The 24,529-nt window shown below is 45.8% G+C and overlaps 1 protein-coding gene across 2 annotated transcripts in view; it reads right to left on the bottom strand.

Annotated features, from left to right (window-relative positions):
• Positions 1-11,573, bottom strand: part of DDR1 (discoidin domain receptor tyrosine kinase 1) — an 87,020-nt gene extending 75,447 nt beyond the window's left edge. Inside the window, exon 1 of one of the 2 annotated variants that reach the window (XM_084830479.1) lies at positions 11,295-11,573. The gene's annotated coding sequence lies outside the window, so the exon portion shown is untranslated. The remainder of the gene's footprint in view (positions 1-11,294) is intronic. The other variant, XM_084830480.1, reaches the window with a different exon arrangement.
• Positions 11,574-24,529: the final 12,956 nt, after the last annotated feature.

Below are 24,529 nucleotides of genomic sequence, written 5' to 3' on the forward strand. Positions count from 1 at the left end.
TTAGCCGCACATCTTGCAGCCATGAATGCCATAAGTTAATGAGGCACTGTTGGAAGCAGTACTTTTTTTGGAGGGAATCTGTCCTGAATCTTCTTTTTGTCCCTTTTCAAACAGTCAAGGAATACTCTTTTAACATACCATCCACACCCAAATTCAGATAAATGCCTGTCTGACTCTGCAGCTCTTCCCCCTTCAGGCCCATCAAGCCTAAACATCCTTCAGAAATACTGCCGATTCAATCCTATTCTGCTGATTTCAATGAGACTTACCGCTAGGCATGTGTTCATAGGATTGCACCTGTTAAGGCTGTTTTGTTTCTAAATCAGCTTGTGGGCTGATTTAAGCAGTCAGAGTACAAAGAGGAGGGGAACAACTCTGAAAATCATAAAGTGGAGTTTTAATGTTTGTTATGTTTAAATGTTTCCTTTACTATGACATTGGGACAGGCTAATAAATAACTAAATACTTGTTGCCACCATGATCACAAATTTCTACAGCACTTTTATTGTGCAAAGTGCTTTTCAATCTTTACTAGAGAGCTAGTGTGATATAATGGTTAGAGAGTTGGACTGGGACTCAGGAGATCTGGGTTCTAATCCCCACTCGGACATGAAGCTAACTGAGTGATTTTCAGTCAGTCACTGTGCTGGTTTGCATGACATGAGGGTGGTTAATAAGCCACACTGGCCTGTTAACCAACCCCGTGCATGCTGGTTGCGTGCCGATTGGTTTACCAAATTACTCTCGCTGGAAGGGTGGTTGGTTGGGATGGTTAATAAACCATCCAAGAACCCTAGAACAGGCCACGTTAACCACCCTAGCCCGCGTCAGGCCTCATGACAAGCCACACCCAGCGAGGGCAGTTAGGTAAATCAACTGGTACACATAGCAGTGGTTAACAAGTCGTGCGAACTGGGACGCTGACGCTTGGCCTAACCCATCTCACAAGGTTATTGTGAGGATAAAATGGAGAGGAGGAGGATCATGTATACCACCTTGGGCTCCTTGGAGGAAAGGTAAGATATAATTGTAACAAATAAATACATTCATAAATAAATATTTAATCCTCAGAATACAACTGTGAGACAGGGTCACTATTAATATGAACAAATGGATGAATGGCCTTTGCATGTGTCAGGAGAAAAATCAATAGGTACAGTATTTCCTCATACAGATATGCAGCAATGGGGAAAGGTGCACTTGGATTTCTGCCTGTCATGCAGCTGTTAAAGGTGCAGAAGCCCTGCAGGAGGTGGGGGATAAGGACATGGACAGTGTCAAGGGGAGGCATAGTTGGGCTCCTGCTGAAGGCCCAAACCCCAGCAGGGGCCCACTGACAAGAGCTCCCGGGACTTGCTCCTCCTGCTTGTTCATCTGCCTCTCATTCTGACCCCATCAACAGTGATGGTGAGAAGGACAAGCAGTAGATGCCACTGCCTTCCTGTCTGCTGGCTCTCTCTATCAAGCTAGAAAGTGGTAGCGATGATAAGGAGAGGAGCAACAGGAGCTGGTGACAATGGTGATAAGGAAGCACACTCACTGAGGAAGGGGGCCCATTGAGGGTGTCCTGCTCAAGGGCTCTCAAAGATTTGGAGCTGGCACTGGCCTGGGAAGAAAGATGGCAAATGATCCCATCGTGTATTCCCATAGTGATCCAAATTGTTAAAAAAGTCCCATTCCTTTTCTAAAAATGGCAATAAAACAACAACCCAGCAACATGCAAGGCAGATACAGACACTACATTCATAACATCTGACAAAAACCAACACATATAGTGCAACAGATGTAGTTGTGAAAAGAACACCGCATGGAGTAAGCAGAAGCAGAGGAGAACCCAGCTCCTGGACCTTTACCTGTTTTGTAGAAGAGGGAATTTCAGCATGTGCAGCTTACCGTAGAGGGGTTATCAGAAAAGAGAAAAGCTGCAGCCACTGAAGTTCCCTCTTCCATGTAACTCTTAAAGGTGCAGAAACCTTCTCTAGCTTTGCATCCGGCCACTCAACTCCCACAAGAGAGAAAACCAGTGGCAACTAGTGCCAAAATAATGCTGCAAAAGATGTGCATGTATGGTTAATGAAATCCAGAACCTCCATCTTCCGATTTCCCCTAATTTTAGCCGAATCATGCCATCACACATAGCTTTCTAAAAAGGGTAGGTTAGGGAGCTGTCACAAAAGATAAAGGGCCTCTACCCGATGCCCATCCCCTGTAATTCAAGCACTGGTGGCAACATCCATCCACTAAACCAGCTTTCCCCAACTTGATGCCCTCTAGATATTTTCAACTACAATTCCTAGAATTCCTGACCATTGGCCACATTGACTGGTACTGATAGGAGCTGAAGTCCAAAACATCTGGAGGGCACCAGATTGGGGAAGACTGCACTAAACTATGAAGCAATAGGCATATTAATAACAATCTTAGCAAAGACAATTAAGAAAAAGCCACTATAGACCACAACACACCATAGTCAAAGTGACAATACCACCTGGAAACCGACCTTATACCAAGTCAAGCTATTTGTCCATCTAGTCTAGCACAGACCTGGTTCACATGTAACAACAACCCAAAATACAGGTTAAGTATGGGCTCTTGTTGAATCACGGTTTTTTGTTGAATCATGGGTTGCCTTTACATGTGAACCCTGCACTATGGTTTTACTGTGGGTTATTAACCATGAACAATCCAGAGTTCCCAACCCAACAATAAACCATGGCTTCTCTTCCTGGATTGTTTGCGGGTAACAATGCATAGTTAAACCATAGTGCAGGGTTCACATGTAATGACAACCCAGGATTCAACGACAGCCTACCCAGTCACTGAGGTCATCAGATGGCATGCTCCTGGTGGTTCCGCATGGACCTATGGTCTGACTGGAGTCCACCCAAAGAACAGCCTTCAGTGTGGTGGCCCTCTTTTTGTGGAACTCCCTGGCTCTGGAGTTCAGGCAGGCACCAACATAGTGTTGTTTTCGCCTGAGGTTCTGCACCCTTGTTTTACATAATGGCAGTACTGCAAGGGACAATATAACATACCCCCCCAATCAGATCCCTGCCCCCAAGGAGCTTACAATATACATTTCTACAGTGTGTCTGTGGGGGGGGGACTTGCGGGTTGGACTCGATGGTCTTATAGGCCCCTTCCAACCCTACTATTCTATGAACTTGCTTGGTATATAAGGGCCACAAACAACTTCTGTGTGCTAGCTGCAGTAACATCCAGAATGCATGAATTCCCTGCCTGGTGTGGTGTGGAGAGGTCCTATGTAATGCCTAAGTAAGCATTACATAGCCTGAGCTCTTTTTTTGTAGCTAAGGCTGCTGTGGAAACTCTCCATGCAGGACTGAAGGAGCATGTGGAAAGCAACCACCGTACAGAGGCTGCTTCAAGAGACCCAAACTTAAGATGAAGATCACCTTAATCTATGATGTATGCTCAGATCTGGGCTGCACAGTCTTAAGATAAGAACATAAGAAGAGCCGTGCTGGATCAGACCAAGGCCCCATCTAGTCTAGCATTCTGTTCATACAGCGGCCAACCAGCTGCCCATGGGAAACCCACAAGCAGGGTGGTTTCCCATGGGGTTATAATCAGAATGCCAAGGCCTGAGGCAGAACCCCTCCCAAATCACACTGAGCCTCAGTTCCCTGACTAAAATGTGAGACTGCTAAGCTGGGTCAGACCAAGAGCCCATTTATCTCAATATTTTACCTCCTGACAGTAGTCAGCCAGATTGGAAGGTCACAGGCAGGGCACCATGAAGATATCCTTCCTTCCTCCCTTTTTAATTAATCCTTAACATCTGGTGAGCAGAGGTAGACAGTCTTTGAATATGGAGGCTGTATTTTTGTAATCCTTTATGGATGTATCTAATGTATTAAGAAAAAGCTATTTAGGCCACAACCCTGTACTCACTTACTTGAGAGTAAGCTGCACAACACTCAATGGGTCATATTCTGTGTAGACACATATAGGATTGCACTGTTAATATGCTAGTTGCAACTAAAAGCAGGGAGGATTATGAGGGCTTGGCCTCCTGGGGGGGCAGGGGGGCCTCCTGGCCTCCTTCCCTGAATTTTCCGCTAAAAAAGGGGGCCTTTCCTAGCTTGTTTATATTACAGACGTTATTACTTAGGCAATCCTATGTACACTATGTTGTTGTTCAGTCATTAAGTTGTGTCCGACTCTTTGTGACCCCATGGACCACAGCACTCCAGGCCTTCCTGTCCTCCGGTCTCTCCCGGAGTACACTTATCTGGGAGTAAAACCCATTGAACATAATGGCATTACCTATAAACATACACAGGATCCAGTTCTTAGACTGCTTATTTACTTTGCTTTCCCTAATCTTGGAGGGGCAAATGGGGTTGCCACTTACACATTGCCTAAAAAAAGCAAACACATCACCAAGGGGGGGGGGGGGCGTGGACACAGATTTGCATAAAATGTGCATATGCTAATTTATATGTAGAGATGCAAATTACGATGTAATTAGTATAATTTAAATACATCTCACCATAGTGGGCAAGATTATGGCCAGGTGACCTGCGTGCCTTGCCTGGTCTACCAGTTGCTAACTGGCTTTGCTAACTGTCTAGGTTGCTAACTGGCTTTGGCAATAGCTTCAGCTATTGGATGGTATAAAAATGTAATAAATGAATAAATGAAAGAAAAAATGGTGGATGGGCAATTTCAAGGCCCCTGCCCTGCTGTCCCTCCTTATGATCCTTTATCTTTCAACTGGACATGCACTGGACAGCCTGTCAAATAGAGGACTGTCCTCTGTCAAGTAGGGCACATGGGAACCCTGGGGGCAAAGAGCTGTGCAATGTGTTCAAGTCACCCCGACCCAACTCTGGGTCCCACTTTTAAGCATGTCTTTGCCACGATAAGCACTAGAAACTTGAGTTCCTAAAACAATGAAGTCTGGGATTCTCAGGGTGGTGAATTGTGCAACCAGCACAGTAAAATGCATGCAGCGCCGGCAACTTGCTCTTTAACCTAAATGTATCTTAACCTCTGCAACCAATGCAACTGTCCTAAAATGGTGTGTGCTTGCGTATAGGCTGATTACAATATCTCAGCGGATGTGGGAAGGTCGGGTTGTCAGAAAGCGCTGCTGTTAATGTCATTCTGCCTTGTTCATTTACATGGCCCCAGATACCTTCACCTCAGCTCCCTACAGGCTTCTATTTCAGAGGCTGCTGATTCAGCTGGAGCATTCTGTGAGGAGTGCTTATTCGTAGGGGTGCTTAAATCGGTGAAGTGCTTGATCAATAATATGTTTCCTTTATTAATATGTCAGCTTAGTTAACTATTCCATTTTGCAGTTATATAGTGAGAAGAGCCATTATGGTGCAATAGCTAGCAAGCTGGCCAGGAACTTTGGAAATCTTGCTACTTTGTCCTCTATCTTCCTTCTTGGGCTTCCTTTTATTTCCTTATCACCCCATGGGCAAAATTTAGACTATAAGATCTTCAGGGCAAGGACCTATATTTTGGCTTATATGAGATAATAATAACTGGCTCAAAATCCCATTTTGAGGATTCCACATGACTTGGCGACAGCAAAGGGAAAGACTGGAAACAAGAGCCACTCCATCAGCTCTACTGAGATGCCAGTTCTATTTGGCTCCTTCTCTCCCTCAACTGTCATCTAGTAACACTCACAGCTATTTCACCTGGCTGCAACAGAGGAAGAGATGGGAAGCAAGACCTGCTCCATCAGCTCTGCTGAGACCCCCAGCTCCATTTGGCTCCTCCTCTCCCTCAACTTGAAGGGTTATTATAAGAGTTCAAGCAAGTCATTATAGGAGTTTTGTATCTTTAAGAACTGGTATCTGTGTTTGCTTGCTTTCCTCTTTCCTCCCCATCACCTTTCCCTTTTGTGTTGTGTCTTTAAAAGAGACTATAACCCTGATGGCAGCAACTGTCTGCTTTGTTATTGATCTTAGGTAAGCCATTCTGGGAGCCCTTTTGGCTGAAGAGCAGACTAAAAATACTTTGAATGAATGAATTAATTAAAAAAATATAAATGTTAGGAACTCAGAGCCACTTCACACACTGCATTTTAAAGGTGCTCTCATAAAATCTTTTATGTGTACACATCAAAATGTAATATATGAGTGAGCCAAAAAACATGTTTGCAAACAAGTATATTATATAGGTACACTTGTCAGGGAACCAGGGTTGACCACAGCTCTCTAATGATTTTACATACGAGTGTTAGGTTGTCAAAGAGCATTGCTGTTAATGTCATTTTGCCATGTTCACTAGCACATGTGCTGAGAGGCTTTTGACAAATAACAGCCTCTGCTCTCTTATCTGTATAATCTCCATATACAAAAACCAGATCTAAAGGTTCTATCACTAGTGTGACCAAGAAACTATCACCAAGGATCAACCTATCTTACATGTACTAATAGTGAACTCATTCTCTGAGTCTGTAGCCAAAATGGCACCATCCATACACAAGAAGGAGATATCACCAGCCTGGGGAACCTCAAAGGTTGCAGATGTACAAAAAGTCAGCAGGAAAAAGGAAAAACCCCAAAGTGCAGTGTGGGGGCAGCCTGATGGATATTTTTGTAAATTTGTATGATTTCAATGAATACGTTATTGTATATTATATTCGGGCCCGGGGAGGTTTTTTTATTACTTCTTTGTGAATTGTTCGGAACTCCTTTGGGTTATGTGAAGCGATATGTAAATGTAATAAACTACACTAACTAAACTAATGAGAACTGTGAGTACAGACTGATGAGTCTCTGTTGGAAGGGGGGAAATGGAAACTGTTGGAGAGGGAGAATAAAATGGAGTATCCTGCAAGAGGATATGGCTCTACACTGTAACATTTTGTTGCAGGTCTCACAATAATAATAATTATAATGATAATAATAGCAGCAGCAGCAGCAACAACAACATGCCACCCTTCCTCCAACAAGCTCGGGTTGGCAGTGAGCGACAAAGTCCTATACTCTAAACAGACCAACATTGCCCCCTGCAGTCTCTGCAATTCAGCATTCCTGAAGTGAAGTCTTGAATAGTGAGGTATCCTGTGTTTTAGATCCCAGTACCTGGCCACAGTATAATCTCTTTTTTTACAATAGGCCAGCTGGTCTAAACTGGCTAGCTCTTTTGTAATCGAAGTCCCAGAACACTAAGGAGGTAGAACAAGCCTCTAAACTAATTTCTGATTGGCTACATGGGCCGCTCACATCAGGAGTGGAGCCTCTCACAACTGGTCTACACAACAATGCATCTATGTTGAGAGGCTGGTTTTTACAGGCCTCAGATTCACATAAATATGTGAAGCATCACTTCACTTTTTCATCTTTCTAGAACTATACAAATCATGTCCAAAAATGCTCTTATGCTCTCTCAGAACATCTTTCGTACAAGGAGCTCTGCACATGCTCTGAAACCTAAGATTCTATCAAGAAAGCAAAATGTAACCAGCTAAGCTAGATTGACTTTACTGATTTTTATTTACAAGGCTGTGCCTTCCCTGTTTTTTCTTCCCCCTCCCCTCTTTCCCAAATAAATCCTTTTATATACAAGGATATTTGGCTTGTTTTCAAAGGGTATTTCTCTGGAAAAAAAGGTAAAAAGGTAAAGGTGTCCCCAACCAGTCATGTCCGACTCTAGGGTGCAGTGCTCATCTCCATTTCTAAGCCGAAGAGCCAGACGCTTCCATGGCCATTTGGCCGGCATGACTGAACACCGAGGTGCACGGAACGCTGTTACCTTTCCCGCCGAAGCGGTACCTATTTATCTACTTGAAATTTCTTGCTTTCGAACTGCTAGGTTGGCAGGAGCTGGGACTGAAGACGGGAGCTCACTCGAACTGCTGTCCTGCCGACCTTCGAGTCTGCAGTTCAGCGTCTTAACCACGAAGCCACCGCGACATTCTCTGCAATGTCCCACTAAAATTCCCATGAGCTAGAAATGCAAAGTTGTTAAGATACCTCTTGTGTCATTGGGATATTTCACATGTTTTTGTTAAGTTCTGTGTCCTTTGGGCTTTGGAAAAGTAAATCCAAAGCACCTTACTCTTAAATATTTCCAGAACTGGGCTTAAGGAAGGGGTCCTTGACAGCAGGCAACAGCTAGGTAGCAGAATGTTTAGGCTAGGAACAGCCTGTGGTGGCAGCCTATTCTTTCGCAGGGGGCTTATAGAAAGGGGGATCAGCCAGTAGGGAAAAGTCTTCCCTCCCCCCTCAATCACAGTGGCATACAAGGCCCTTTGCTTTATTACATTTACATCCCACCTTTCCTTGAAGGAACTCATGGCAGTGTACATAGTTTTCCTCCTCTCTATTTTATCCTTACAACCCTGCAAGGTAGGTTAGGCTGGCACAAAGTCACCAGTGAGCTTCATGGCTAAGTGGGGATCTGAACCTGGGTCTCCTGGCCCTAGTCCAACACTCTAACCACTGCACCACACTGGTTCCCCAGAGAGGATCACGGCCCTGTGGCCCTATATATGTTTACCCAGAAGTAAGTCCCACCATGCTCAAAGAGGATTTGCCCCACAATTCAGTGTGCATAACATTTTGCAGTCTACTCAGCCTCCAGACCCTAACCCAATCCCAACACTGACCCAGCGCTGGGAGTGAGGGCATAAGTTGCCTTTCATCTCAGATGTTGAGTGGCTCAGCCCCCGCTGATCCTGCGGGAGGTGTGATATGTCTCTGAAAACAGAGATGTACTGTATCTGCTTTATCAATGCCAGCTCATTTCTGAGGGCCCTTGAACAAGGCACCCTCAAGAACTGGGCCAATGAGTCCATCTTCTCGCTTCCATTGCCACCTCTTTTCATCCTCGCAGCCGCCTGCTTGCTTGACAGACAGGGAGCCAGCGAGGAAGTATGCAGTGGTGCCTGCTGTTCCTCCTTCTCACCATCACCTTCGCAGGGCCAGAGCAAGAGTGAACAAGCAAGTTGCAATGGTGAAAAGGAGGAGCATCTCCAAGAAGGCTCTTGTCAGTGGCTCCCTGCTGGGGTTTAGGCCCTCAGCAGGTGCCCAACCATGCCTACCCTTGACGCTGGCCCTGTGCTTTATGAGTCTTCCCTCCTCACACATGGATACACCATGGTCATAATGAAATGCATGCGATTTGCCGACAGGGATAACAACAATAACTCGATTCATAGGGTAGTGTTGGAATAGAGCAAGACCATACAGCTGGGATGCCACACTAAAAGTAAAGGGAACTAGACCAATTAATAGAAGACAGGTCTATCAATGACCATGAGTTATTGTGGCTGTATCAAACCCCTATATACAGAGGAAGTGTGGCATTCTATCTCCGCCGTGTGAGCTCCCCAGCGTTATCTGGTTGGCCTCCCAGCGTTATCTGGTTGGCCATTGGGGGAAACAAGATGCTGAAATCTGATCCAGCAGGACTCTTCTTATGTTCTTGTGTTAAAGTACAGAACCAATGTGAGAAACAGTGTGGCGTAGTGGTTAAAAGTATTGGACTCGGATGCAGGCGATCTGGGTTCTAGTCCCCTCTCTGCCATGAAGCTCACTGACTTGTATATATCTCTGACTCTCAGCCTCACCTACCTCACAGGGTTGGTGTGAGGATAAAATGGAGAGGAGGATCGTGTACGCTGCCTTGGAGGAAAGGTGGAATATAAATGTGACAAATCAATAAATAAAAGTACCATGTGTCTCACACACACACACATATATATATAGAAACATACCATCAAACCCTTTTATCCTGAATTAATCTATCTGGAAGAACTAACATTCTCTGATTCTGCACTCACAATCCCTAAGAAGATTAGATTCCCTTCTTTAACCATGTGGGGCCTCTTGAAGAACATCAATTTATAGGACAAGGTGGTTAGAAAGCATAAACAAATGACAAATTTGCAGTGTGATCTTACATATGCACTCATTATACACGATAAATACTAATGCTGCTGCTGAGAATAACATAACTCTATATAGTGTTTTTCCAAAGTGCTTCCCTTGAATTATCTCCATAATAAATCTTACAACACCCTTGTATTGTAGGTTAGCACTGTTGTCCCTATGCATTAAATTAGAAGTATTGATTATTCAACTTAATTGCAAGATCGCTGTCTAAAAATGCCAATGAATTATTTGTTGCTGCCATTTATTAACATGGCATTTGTTGGACTTCCAACCTTACAGAGAGCAGCTTCTTTTTCTGCTGCATATTAAAGGGAGTCCGCATTCTCTGCACATATGCAGGAAGCACAAAAGCTCATAATAACCCACCTGCCTTTCGAAACAGCTGGCGTCACCACTGAAAAATGGGAAATGAAGGGCAACTTCACACATGCTGGGGTTTCAGGCTCGTCCTGTCTGTGAAACCTCATGGCCCCAAAATCCAGATTAAGAAAAAATCCATCAAAGGGTGAGATGAGATCCAACCTCAGTTTTGTAAGATTCGCAGTGTGGGAAACCAAGATCAGAATATATCTCAGAGGAAACGTGATGGGGCTCACGGCTACCTGAAAATCTTTTTTTTTCCTAATCCCAGAAAGGTGCGGGGGGGGGGGGGGGAAGTAGGGATACTTTCAGGCGTGACAGAATTTGTACACGGAAAGCACCATGTACAAAGTGGAGTGCAACCTTTGTATTACATACGGTTCCATGTAAACATACCTTTGTTATACGTCTGCAGCAAATTTTAACACTCTTTCCCCCACGCCCAACAGAGATCAGAGATGTGTATAATTAAAAAAAACAGCAAATGCTGAACTGTAAAAGCATACAAATACATATAATAAACCATTTAATGTACGTGTGTTTTACTATGTGTACAACGGTGAATGCAATTTATACGTTACCCTGGTATAGGTTATACTCTGATTGCACCCTAACTGCCATACCAAAGTACTGTCCCTCTGTAACGTTTGCCACAGCCCTTAAGTCGTGAAAGAACGGCACTCTGTCCATGATCAGGGGCGCTCTCTCCTTCACTACTTCACAGATTACGGGGCTAAACGGGACATGGAGAACATTCTGTTGCTAAAGGCTGCTGAGCCCTGACTCGAATCAAGCCCTGATTTGCCCATTCACTGGGTTTCACTCCAGACTCGCACCTCGTCAGTCCAAAATCCGCTTCTGACACCTTACGTATTCAAAGACAGACAGCAGGTGACTCTGGCTTTAAGCCAAGGCGAGATCACGAATTTAGAAGCTCCATTTGCTTTTCGCGGTTTTCGGCTCCTGCCTCGCCTTGAATTATATCAGCACCATTTGACACTCTTAACCCTGGTTCAAGGTTACCAAAACGTACATGGAGATTACCTTTTCGGGCTTGTCCGCTTCCAACTTCCAGCAGCGTTAAATCCACCCGATTACAACAGGACGAGGGGTTAAAGCAAAAGAATTAATTCCGCAAAGACCAGAGAAGACAAGCGATCCACCCCTAATCTCGCCGTGCAGGGTTGATAATCCGGTCGGAGGAAAGCGGGGACGTGCAGAGAAGCCGTGGGAATCGATCGGGCAAACAAATAACGAACCAGAAAACGAGTCCCGCTCCCCTCTGGCTTGCGACTGACGAGGGAGAGAGTCCTGCTCTGAAGTTGCATAGCCAGTTGCTCCTGGCTGATCTCATCCAGGATTTGCATAGCTCCCTCTCCCCCCACCTCCCAGCCCTGGCGGGGCGGGGACTCGGTTGCCAGCGGCGTGCTGGTGCCGAATGCAGTGCCCCCCCCCCCTTCCTTGTTCCTTCTTTCTTTGCCATGTCCATCTCTCTTTGTACCAGCCTTCGCTTTCCCTCCCCTCTTCCCACCAGCCTCTCTGAAATTAACTCACGCCTTTTTGCTCAGCTGTTGGCAGGCGGCCTCCCTCCCTCCTTCCCTCCCCCGAGAGGGCCCCCCTCTCCTGGCTTAGTGGCGCTGGTTTGTGCATGGAGAGAGAGAGAGAGAGAGAGAGAGAGAGAGCAAGCAAGCTGGTGTTACCCTAAGGGAAAGTTGGAGATCCCCCCCCCCCCGTCGTTCAGGCTCTTTGTCTGGACAGCAGGCGACCCGCAAGAAAAGAACCCCTCTGTATTTCTTTGTGAGATAAGACAAAGTCAGTTTTGAGTTACCCTTTCTCACCCTTTCCCATGAATCTTTGCCAGAAAGGGGTGGGGGAGGGAAATTGCCCTACAACATCAACCCTCCAAATCAGACGGGGATCAAAGATGGATCCTTGTTATTATGCCATCAGCGCACTTTATCAAGTACAAGAAGTCAGGTGCCTCCTCACCACCACCCCTGCTGAGGTGTCGGCGGCTTGATTTGGCCTACAACTCCCATCAGCCCTAACCAGTGTAGCCAAACTTGAGGGTTGATAGGAGCTGCAGGCTAAAACATCTGGGGGTCCCACAAGTTGCCCACCCCTGCCCAAGAAGCTTACAATCTAAAATATGGCAGGGGGGAAACGGCAGAAGAATAGGAGGGAAATGGACGTAGAGGTACACAGGAGAAAAATGTTCAGTTATTTTACTGATGAGTACTTCGGCTTAGTTATACTATACTAAGTATAGTTATACTTAGTTAGCTACAGTAGTAGGGTGTAGGAATAATAATAATAATAATAATAATAATAATAATACTTCGTTAATGTATAATAGTGTAATCTACTTCAAATCTTCAAGTGGTTGGTCAGGAGGCCCCGCTCCTGGATCACAGCCTGATCTAAGGTGGGTCGCAACAGCAGCACTTATTGTTGTTGTTGTTGTTCAGTCGTTACGTTGTGTCCGACTCTTCGTGACCCCATGGACCATAGCAGCCAGGCCTTCCTGTCCCCCGCTCTCTCCCGGAGTGTGCTCAAGTTCATATTCATTGCATCCGTGATGCTATCTAACCATCTCATCCTCTGCCGTCCCCTTCTCCTTTTGCCTTCAGTCTTTCCCAACATCAGGGTCTTTTCCAGTGACTTTTCTCTTCGCATTAGGTGGCCAAAATATTTGAGCTTCAGTTTCATTATCTGTCCTTCCAGTGAGCAGTCAGGGTTGATTTCCTTTAGGACTGACTGATTTGACCTCCTTGCAGTCCAGGGGACTCGTAAGAGTCTTCTCCGGCACCACAGTTTGAAGGCATCAATTCTTTGGCGCTCAGCCTTCCTTATAGTCCAGCTCTCACAGCCATACGTTACTACTGGGAAAACCATAGCTTTGATGATACGAACCTTTGTCGGCAAGGTGATGTCTCTGCTTCTTACTATGCTGTCTAGGTGTGCCATAGCTTTCCTCCCAAGGAGCAAGCATCTTTTAATTTCATGGCTACAGTCACCGTCTGCAGTGATCTTGGAGCCCAAGAAAGTAAAAACTGTCACTGCTTCCATTTCTTCCCCTTCCATATGCCAGGAAGTGATGGGGCCAGATGCCATGATATTAGTTTTTTTAATGTTGAGTTTCAAACCAGCTTTTGCACTCTCCACTTTCACCCTCAACAAGAGGCTCTTGAGATTCTCTTTGCTTTCTGCCAGTAGGGTGGTATCGTCTGCGTATCGGAGGTTGTTGATCATTCTCCTGGCAATCTTAATTCCGACCTGTGATTCATTCAACCCGGCGTTTCTCATGATGTACTCTGCATATAAATTAAATAAGCAGGGCGACAATATACAGCCTTGTTGTACTCCTTTCCCAATGTTGAACCAATCGGTTGTTCCATGTCTGGTTCTTACTGTTGCTTCTTGACCTTCATACAGATTTCTCAGGAGACAGGTAGGGTGGTCTGGTACTCCTATCTCTTTAAGAATTTGCCACAGTTTGTTGTGATCCACACAATCAAAGGCATTAGCGTAGTTAATGAAGCAGAAATAGACGTTTTTCTGGAATTCTCTTGCTTTCTCCATGATCCAGCGAATGTTGGCGATTTGATCTCTAGTTCCTCTGCCTCTTCGAAATCCCGCTTGTACTTCTGGTAGTTCTCGGTTCACATGCTGCTGAAGCCTAGCTTGTAGGATTTTGAGCATAACCTTGCTGCCATGTGAAATGAGTGCAATTGTGCGGTAGTTTGAACACTCTTTGGCATTGCCCTTCTTTGGAATTGGAATGTAAACTGACCTTTTCGTCTTGTGGCCGCTGCTGAGTGTTCCAAATGTGTTGGCATATTGAGTGCAGCACTTTAACAGCATCATCTTTTAGGATTTTAAATAGCTCAGCTGGAATACTGTCATCTCCGCTAGCTTTGTTGTTAGCAATGCTTCCTAAGGCCCACTTGACTTCACTCTCTAGGATGTCCGGCTCAAGTTCAGTGACCGCACTATCATGACTATCAGGGACGTTAAGATCTTTCCTGTATAGTTCTTCTGTGTATTCTTTCCACCTCTTCTTAATCTCATCTGCTTCTGTTAGGTCCCTGCCTTCTTTGTCCTTTATCATGCCCGTCTTTGCACAAAACGTTCCCTTGAGATCTCCGATTTTCTTGAAAAGATCTCCAGTCTTTCCCATTCTATTGTTTTCCTCGATTTCTTTGCATTGTTCATTTAAGAAGGCCTTCTTGTCTCTCCTTGCTATTCTCTGGAACTCTGCATTCAGTTGGATATAACTTCCCCTTTCTCACTTGCTTTTCGCTTCCCTTCTTTCCTCAGCTACTTGTAAAGCCTCATCAGACAGGCACTTTGCTTTCTTGCATTTCTTTTTCTTTGGGATGGATTTAGTTGCTGCCTCTTGAACAATGTTATGGACCTCCGTCCATAGTTCCTCAGGCACTCTGTCTATCAGGTCTAATCCCTTAAATCTATTCCTCACCTCCACTATATACAAATATATGGCCAAAAATATTAAAAGGTGGCTCCCCAAATGCATGTTTGGGCTAAAAAGCTGGGTTCCAGGTGTGAAAAGACGACTGCACCAAGGGGAAGAGAAGGAGCGGGGGAAGGAGAATTTTCAACTTTCTCAGGTTCAACACAAGGTATTAGTTCCGCCAGGTAAAAAAAAAATCAGAATGGATTTATTTATTTTTTTAACCATTTGTCCAACAACAGTCCATCAAAGAATGTTATTTTGGGGCATAAAGTGAACGTCCAGGGCTTCCAAGTGAATCATACCATTATCAAACTCTGGATGCCCTGGCTGCAGGGATGACTTAGGTCCTGCTTGCCTCCTGACCCTGAGCTTTCCACAGTGCCTCTCGGGACTGGAAATTCCAGAATTAGCAAAAAGTGAAAATAAGCTAGGAGAACATCGGAGCATAACATTATGAAAGGATTTCCCAAGGTCAAAGGGTTCCTCTTGTTTCCATGGATGAGCCTGAAGCCAATCTGAGAGTTTGATTAGGGGACAACAATTATGCTTATCATTCTTTTTCTATAACTGGGAAAGGGGATATATATATATATAACTTACAAGCCAGGCCATTCCCTACCTCCAGGAGCCAGTTTGGATGGAGAGGAGATCTGAATGTGCCGCAATGATGTAGAAACCTATTCTAATTGGTGTGTGCCAATCTCCTCCCACTTCCCTTTCATTCTTATTATGACAAGACGTGTCGCCGTGTTCATCTGCTATAAGAAACACACTCAAAAGAGAGTCTTGCATTCATGACTAACAGATTTATTGTGACACAAGCTTTCATGATGCATCTGATGAAGAGGGCTCTAGTCTACAAAAGCTTATGTCATAATAAATCTGTTTGTCTTTAAGGTGCCAGAGGACTCCCTCTGGCTCTCCTTCCCCCTCCTTTTTCTTCTGTGTATTATTATTATTAAGTCATGTCTTCCAGAGCTCAACCCATGCCTGAGGTTCAATACCCCCGCTTTATTTAAGCCAAGGCTTACAGGAGCACAGCTCCAGAACCTCTTTCGGTGCTAGGGCTCAGCTCTGGAAGATGTGACTTAATAACCACACACGAAAGAAAAAGAGAAAAAGTCAGAGGTTCAGGCATGTGGGCCAAATGTGGCCTGCCCAGCCTCAATCTGGCCTCTCTGGTTCTCCAGATGCTGGTTTCCTGGCTTCTGAATGTTTTTTCCCATTCTAAAAAGCTGAAATACCTCTTCTGCAGTTTAGTTCCTGGCAGTAAGAGCTTTAAGCTAAAACAGGCTGGTATTTTTTTGTATTTTGGTCCTGCCCCTTTATATTTATCCATATTTAAAAATCTCATCCTTTCTCCAGGGAGCATACATAGTTTTCTCCTCTCCCTGGAACCCCCACCCACCCCATCTGCCATTTATCCTCACCACAAACCTGTGAGGTAGGTTACGCTGAGAGACAGCAATTGGCCCAAGATCGCCCAGTCGCGTTTACTGCTGAAGCAGGAATGTGAATCTCTCCAGTCTAACAGTGCACAGTCACCCAGCCTTCCACACCCTGGTGCCTTCCAGAGGTGTGGGACTACATGCCTCATCATCCCCAGCTAGCATGGACATTGGCCATACTGGTTGGAGATGGTGGGAGTTGTAGCCCAAAACGTCACTGCTCCAACCACTACACGCTCGATCTGTGCAGATGGCATGGTGTATATTCACACACAAGCACACAACCCCATTCAAAAGGTAGCAAAAGTAGCAATAACAAACACCACCAGTAGAAAAGAATCAAACTGAAGTTAACCCACCCTTTCCTGACTTAACCTTGAGCGCCAAATTCCACCCTCAACACCAACAGTTGTTCATGTTTAGACAGTTTCATAATGCGGGAAAGGAAGAATAAATAGCTATAGTGGGAGGGAGGCCCATAATGGGGAGTGCAGGATAGCCACCCAAACTGCCTCTGTTCCAACTCTTGTGATTTGAACCTGACCTACAGATGGTATCATTAAGAGGAAACAATGGAATGACTTAAGGCACAAGGACTTCCTCTAGGCCTTAGGGGCTTATGTGGTATTTCTGCTCCCCTGGTGCAAATGATTTTTTTTAATGGTTCTTTTGCCGCTGAATTTTTATTGCATTTTATGATGTTTTGAGATGCAGATTGTATTGTTATTTTTATTATATTGTCTGGGTGGTTTTATGTGGTGAGTTGCCTTGAGGGCCCTTAACAAGCACAAAGGGAAAGCTACAAGTATCCTAAATAATAGTTTTCTAAGCCAGAATGTCATGGGAATCTGTGGTAGAGGGGGTTAAACATATTATCTTCATGCATATGGTGAGGGAGTTGTGTTGTGAGCCTGAATAACCATTTTTACACTGTTATCCATGCACCGCAAGATGTGAGCACCCTGATGTGGGCACAGTTTGGAGCCCTCAGATGTCAGGGCTGGCCAAAGACATTTTGCTCCATGAGGTGGAACAACAAACAGGGACACACTCCCTCCCGCAAGTTACTTACGCAGTGCATACTACCCAAGGCCAGCCAAATTATGTTGGCACCTGAGACAGAAAATCCCACCCACGCCTCTCCCTGGAAGTAAAAATGCAAAAATGACAGTTTACTGACGTTTCATGTCTCCCAAAATCAGCTGCCTGAGAGGGCCGCCTCATTCTACCTAATGGTAAGGCTGGCCCTGACCCAAGATTTGGGTAAAATGAAGGGAGCCATTGGCATTTCATTTGACGTCCATGCATTTCTCTGACACCAGCAGTATGGAACCTCTGCAGCTTGGCTACTTTTTAATTAAAAAAAAAAAAAAAGACAAGGAAGAGATCCTGTTTATGGATTTTCCGCATCACATCTAATTTGACCCTTATACACTGGCAAGGATTCAGAAGAGATCAACACAGATGATTACTGGTTTGGAATGCGTGATTATCAGAGGGGAAAAAGCCAAAGGAATTGCACAGGTGTAGCCTCGCGTAAAGAAGATCAAGGAGAAGATGGATGGGCAATGATTCTCTTAAGAGTTGGAGAGACTGCTGTATACAAGAAGACAGAAACATTAAGGGAAGGGCCAAGAAGCAGTGCAAGGGCTCACAGTGCACAGGAGTTGATTCAGGTTGAGTATCCGCATCAACCATCTTATTATGGATGATGTCCACACATTTGGAATATTGCATACAGTTCTAGTCACAAAAAGGATGGTGGAGAAGGCGAATAAAAGGGACAAATGAGATGAGTACCTTCCCAAGGAGGAAAGGCTAAGCATTGGGGCTTTTTTTTTTTTCTTTCCAGGGGAGACAATTAGGAGTGACAAGATACAGATATAGAATATTATGAACGACTGGAGAGACTTGGGGGAGAGTCATTTCTCTTCTAATACCAGCCCAGCAGGTTCAAGGCAGACTGAAGGAAGAGTTTCTTTATCCAGAGCATGATTAACATATGCAGTGTCACAAGATGGGAACAGCTTATCATTGGCTTTAACAAAGGATCAAACTAAACAAATAGGTCTATCCGCAGCATCTAGCCTTGTGATAGCTAAAACAGGAACATCCATATTCAGGGGCAATAGGTCTCTGAGTGCCAGATACTGGGGGACAAACAGAAGGGGATATCTCTACCTGTCAGGATTCCTTTTACCCACACTGAACTTCAAACGCTGAATCAAACACAGACAAGAGGCTTCAATCCACAGCTTTTAATCCATTACCACAAAGGGTCATACAAATTCTCAGTGACTCTCAGTCTGCAAGGAAATGCCTTCAGGGGGTTCAAAAGGTAGTTACGAAAGTTGCCCACCATTTGAAAGAAAGGCAGTCTCACTAGCCTAACTTAAGGGGCATTGGGAGCTCTCTCTCTCTCTCTCTGCTTCTAAGTGCTGCTGTTCGCACAGGGCCAATTGGGTACTCCTTCTAAGTTCTGCCCCAGCCATCTCCCTCTTGGCTCTGCGTCTGCGCCTTGCATCTATTAATTCAAATTCCCCGAACCCTGGCTCTCCCTGTTCGTGGTCTCTCACGGGGTGGGGTGGGGGTGAAGAGGGACCTTCCTCCTCCAGCTGGACCTTTGAAACCTGAGGAGCCAGCCTAGCCATGGCTGGACTAGCCTGGGAACATATCTCCCCCATGTCTGGCAGTTCTTCTTCAGAATCTGAACTACTCTTTCACTCCCTGCGCTCAGAAGCACTCCTGACACTACCCAACATCCCCTCCTTACAAGCTTTCCATTGACATCTGTCTGGCCACTGATAGAGACATAACACTGGTCAGGTCCTGAGAGGCCAGTCATATGTTCCTATGACATATTTCCTAACGGTAAGACAGGTTGGGCACGTGGGTGTTGCTGCACCCTGGCCCCAAATGTATTTCCCAGGGCCCTGGATCTATTCTTCAGAGCCCGTTGTGTCTATTGGTGCCAATGGAAAATTGTCATTTTTTTCAGCTTAATTGCCATGCAAGGGGTAATTTTCAAGGGGGATTGCAGCTGGGGAGGGAAGGGTTAACTCTCCCCTTTCCATATGCTGCAGTGCCCACCCGCTCCATTTTCACCTGCATGGCAATGAAGCTTGGGAGTGGGGTGGGAGGACTTTTTTCCATTGGTTTCGGATGATCTGGGTCAGGTTGCAAATTAACTGAAGGATGTATTTTATTTGAGATTACCCAGATGAAAAATTAATTGGCTGGCTTTGCCTCCTATCAAAATTTAACTAAATCCTAGTCATTATTTCTAACTTTGCATATATAGATATAAAGCAACGTATGCAAATTTTATGCAGATTTGTGTTCTGTGGGCCTGGCTTCCCAGTCTTTTAAGTACCTAGTAATGCCCCTGGTTGGGCAATGGAGCTGTTAATGAACACCACTTTGTTTACCAAGCCATTGTTTCAATGAGTCTACTCCAAGGATGGGGAACCTGCGGTGCTCCAGATGTTGTTGGACTACCATGCCCATTATCCCTGATCATTGGCCATGCTGGCTGGGGCTGATGGGAGTTGAGAGTCCAACAACATCTAGAGTGTCACAGACTCCCTACTCCTGGGGTTGGATCCAGAATGGTTCTTCAGTGCTGGCTGGAGAATATTGGAAGTTGTAGGGCTTCTTTCTGTCTAAACATGCATAGGATTGCGCCTTAAGTCTGGATCCAACCAGGCTGGGCTCCTGTGTGGGCAGATCACTGTTTCTCTCTCACTTTCAAAAAGTAAACTTTTGGGGCATTATCAGTGGGAAATGTTTAATTTAACCTGAAAAGAAAAAAATGTGAACTTGAGCAATTACATGTTGGAAGAAGCCTAGGTTCTAGGGATGGCGGAGAATTCCGCCACGGATTTCAGTGAGGCCAAATGCACTGGCATTCGGCCCCCCGAAATCCATGGTGGAATGGCCTGCCCCCCCACAGATTCCCCCCGGGACGAGGCTTACCTGGGGCGGATGTTCCAGATGGCAGTGGCGGCGGCTGGTCTTTCGACCAGCTGCCGCCACCATTTGCATCCTGGTCTTTGCCGTGATAGGCTACGTAAGTATTTACATAGCCTATCACGGCAAGCCAATAATAAAAAAAAAAACGGCGTACACAAATGGCGGCGGCTGCAGCGGCCGCCATTTGCGTTCCCTATTTTTTGCCATTTTAGTCTACGTAAATATTTACGTAGGCTATTACGGCGAAAAAGAAGGGGACCGCAAATAGCGTAGTGGGCGCTATTTTCGTTCCTTTTTTTTCCGCCGTAATAGCCTACGTAAATATTTACGTAGACTAAAACAGCGAAAAATAGGGAACGCAAATGGCAGCCGCCATACCCGCCGCCATTTGCGTACACCGTTTTTTGTGGGGGGGATTGGCTTGCCGTGATAGGCTACGTAAATACATAGCCATCACAGCAGCCTGGCTGGACGCAAATGGTGGCCGCCATTTGCGTCTGCAGCAGCCCGTCCGCAGCCGGAAATCCGGAAATCTGCTCTGTGGAGCTGCCGCGGAGCGGAGCCAGCCGGGCAGGATTCCTGGGGGGAAGACCAGATCACCTCCCCCCCGTTGAGGATTCCAGAGGGAGGGACGGAGCGCCTCCTCCCCCACCGCAAAAAATTCCGCGAAAAGGTAAGTGAGTTTCGTACATCCCTACTAGGTTCTACCTACAGTTTGGAACTGACTGTATGAGAAAGGAAAGCAGATCAAATCAATGTGACACATGGAAGATCCCAAAGTCTATTTTAAAAGCAGTCATGGGGTGGATGGGGGGGGTGATTTCTAAAATTTGTTGTACACTGCTTTGATGGCTTTTTAGCTAATAAAGTGGTATATACATGTAAATAAATACATACATAAATATGCTGTAGTGGTGCTGGAAGAAGGGATGGTTGAATCTTTTCTTCTCTGCATCCTTTCCCCAATTTAAATACTCCCTGAAGCCATCGTTATGAAGGTACTTATCTCCCCCCACCTGCGCCACCCCATCTTGCCAGTAGCTAACAGCAGTTTCCAGGGAGGAAACCTAAATTGGAGAAGTGACATGGGGGAAAGCATCAAATCCTCCCTCCTCCCCCAGCACTGCAGCCCTGATCTAAATTGCCCCTCTCTGGCTGTTTTTAAACAAAGAAAAAGTTGTCAGGAGATGAAATCACGGATCTCCCATGCCACATTTAGTTGACAGCCTCTGTCTCCAAAACAAGTGGAAGGATCTTGTGATCTGAGTCTACGCTCATAATGCTCCTTTTCAGATTTCCTGCCACCCAGGCACTTGCTGCAGGCCCTGGCAGGTAAAACATCAACCCTGAACAAGTGATTTAATAGCAGCAAAAGATTTGAGCAGGGCAGGTCTAGACGTCTCCTGCTGGATTAACTGAAAATGACTCAGTGAGCAGCTGGATGGGGAGAAGAAGACAGGGAAGCTGGAATTTCAAGTGAGTTACACAGCGGGGGGTGGGGGAGAGGCAAGGAGACAGGACTCCCTGGGTTCCCGAGCGTCAAATCCAGTACATGAGCTGACTCTGTGCCTGAACATTCATGGAAGGACGGGGTGAATTATTGGATTAGAAAAGGAATGAAGATAAGGGATTTTCTAGGAGGGGAGTTAGATCCAAGCTGGGAGACCGAGTCCCTTGGGGATGGGTGGGGAAATAGCTTCTCATGGTTTGTCTATATACACACTTTGATCAGGCACTGTGGGATCTTTGGGGACAAGACACTGTAGTTCGCTCTGGGAGGCGGCAGTGAATGGAATGTGCCAGCCCTGTCACGAGGCAAGGTGAGGAGGTTGCCTCAGGCAATAGGTTCTGGATATCATTAAGGACAGCAGAGCAGAAGACAGATGCCTCTGACCCACGGGCCACAGGCAGTTCTCTTGCACAAGGCATGTTGAAAATGAACAGGATCGGGGCAAGAGCACAAAGTGGATGGTGCCTTATGTTCTTTAGTCTGTGTGGGAGGAGCTTTTGAGTTTTCTACTCCAGCTACCAAAACAATTAGGGCAGCTGTACTTCCTGAATGGTTAGTGCCCCACTTTTGTCAAACCCCTTGAATTACAGCTGAAAGTCCTGACTTCGCTCCCATCTGGGTGTGTTTCCTTTCAACTTCAATGTAGTGGTGTACAGAGGCCAACTGCCAAAACAGTTATCCTTGTTCCAATATTTCTGGCCCTGACTGTAGATGCCTCTCTCACAGTGGCCATTTGGATGCTGGGACAGCCCAAGTTACTTTGCTGCCTGAGGCAAAGGATCAAATGGTCCCCATTCCACATACAGAAGCTAAGCTTACCAAAGTGATAGTCGAATCTTGTTTCAACACTGGCAATGGGATAGTTCTGCCCTCCAACACCTCACTGGTACCCTGCCTCCCCAGTATCTGCCACCTGAAGCTGTCACCTCACGCTGCCTAATAATAGGACCGGCCCTTCTGGGAAGTCCACAAGTAGCATATGAAGGTGTGCCTAAACCAGTGTACCTGGCACCTGCACCACATGGGAAAATGTGAAACCTTGTGCAGATTGCTGTTCAAATGGATCACAGGATCTAGTCCTTGTTCAAATGGACTGTTTCAAATGAACCGACAGGTGGTAGGTGCAGCAACCATGGTGTTAATCCAGCAAAATTAGGCTCAGTTCACTTTTGGAAGGACCATAGCTAAGGGGTAGAGAAGACTTTGCAACTGGAAGGTCCCAGCTTCACTTCCTGACATCTCCAGTTAAAAGGATCAGGTAACAAGTGACTGGGAAAGACCTCTGCTAAGACCCTGGACAGCTTCTGCAAATCAGACAATATTGGATTAGATGTACCAAGAGCCTGATCTGGAATGTTCCTAAAGTCAGGAATTAAATGGACTAAGGCCTGAGTTAAAATTTGGTGGCGTTCTCATGGGGGGAACCTTTGGCCTTCCAGATGTTGTTGGGCTAGAACTCCCATTATCCCTTACCACTGGCCATGCTGGCTGAGTCTGATGGGAGTTGAAGTCCAGCAACATCTGGGAGAGCCACACATCAGATATCCACCATGTTAGATGACCCAAAATGCAATGCCCAACCTAACATTGATGCTGGGTAACCTATTGTGTTTTGGGTAATCTAACATGGCAGACAGCCATTGCGGGCCCCATTAAAAAATGCCGCACCCACCTGGGAAAACATGTCTGGTTGGTCAGGGGCCATAGTGAGGCGAGTGACTGGTGGCCATGGCAACAGGCAGGCGGGCGGGCTTGGGCCTACTGAAGTCTGATGCAAGTGCTGTCAGGGGAAATACTGTTCAATACAATACAGCTCTGTGAATGTGTTCCTTTTGTTCAGGAATGTTTGGCTAGCTGATTCAACAAAGGCCACTCTTTATATTAGAGAGAGAGAGAGCACGTTCAAGCTAAAGGGGAAACACCCCAAACGTTTACTAGGAAGAAAATAAATGACAAAGAATAAGAGGGTAGGATTGGGAAGGCCCTGTATCAACCTGCCTTTGCCCAAATGGCTGGATAAGGCAGGTTGGTACATCTCCTTCCCTGGCTCATCATGCATTGCTTGTGTTTCTTTCTCCCCATATAAAAAAGCATTCTCCTTTTGTCCTGGGGTGAACTGCAAGGGTTGCCTTGTGGCTAGGGATAATATCTAAGGAATTTCCACACCCACTGTACCCTAGTCAGCTTGTATATCCTTGTACAATTTACTAGATTGGAGGGAGGAATTCTTCATTTGGTTATGTTATTGACCCTTCCACATCTGGTCCAACCAGGCATTGGTGGCTGCTTATATATGTGGAGTGATGGGTTTGTCCATAGCACCAATCACATCCTAACTGAGCACTACAATATGCATGGAGTCAGCACAGTCTGGTGGTTCGAGTGTCAGACTAGGACAGGGGAAACCCAGGTTCAAATCCCCACTCAGACTTGAAGGTCATTGGATGACCTTGGGCCAGTCACAAACAATGCCTCTCAGCCTAACCTACCTTACAGGGTTGTTATGAGGATTCAGTGGCGGGGGATGGGGAGAACCAGGTAAGTCCACAAGCTCCTTATTGGAAAGGCAGGGTATTTAAATCTAATAAAATAATTATGTTCTACATCAAGGATGGGGAACCTCCGGCACACAGGCTGAATCTGGCCTCCTAGGCCACCCCCTCCAGTCTGCAGGACCTCAGGTGAAGATTGTTCCCCTCCCTGAAGCCCCTTCCTCTCCTTGAAGCCCCATCCACTCCCTAATGCCCCACCCCCTCCGAGAAGGGAGAGGGGTTGAGAGCGACTGTGCCATGACAATAAGGAGCACCCCTTAAGGCCACAGCTCAGCCCATTTCGCTCCTCCCTCCTCCCAGCAACAGAAAGAGGAAGAGGA

This window comes from Heloderma suspectum, chromosome 2 (assembly GCF_057233095.1).
Source record: "Heloderma suspectum isolate Gila_16-S chromosome 2, 16-S_ref, whole genome shotgun sequence".
In the NCBI taxonomy this organism is placed as follows: Eukaryota; Metazoa; Chordata; class Lepidosauria; order Squamata; family Helodermatidae; genus Heloderma; species Heloderma suspectum.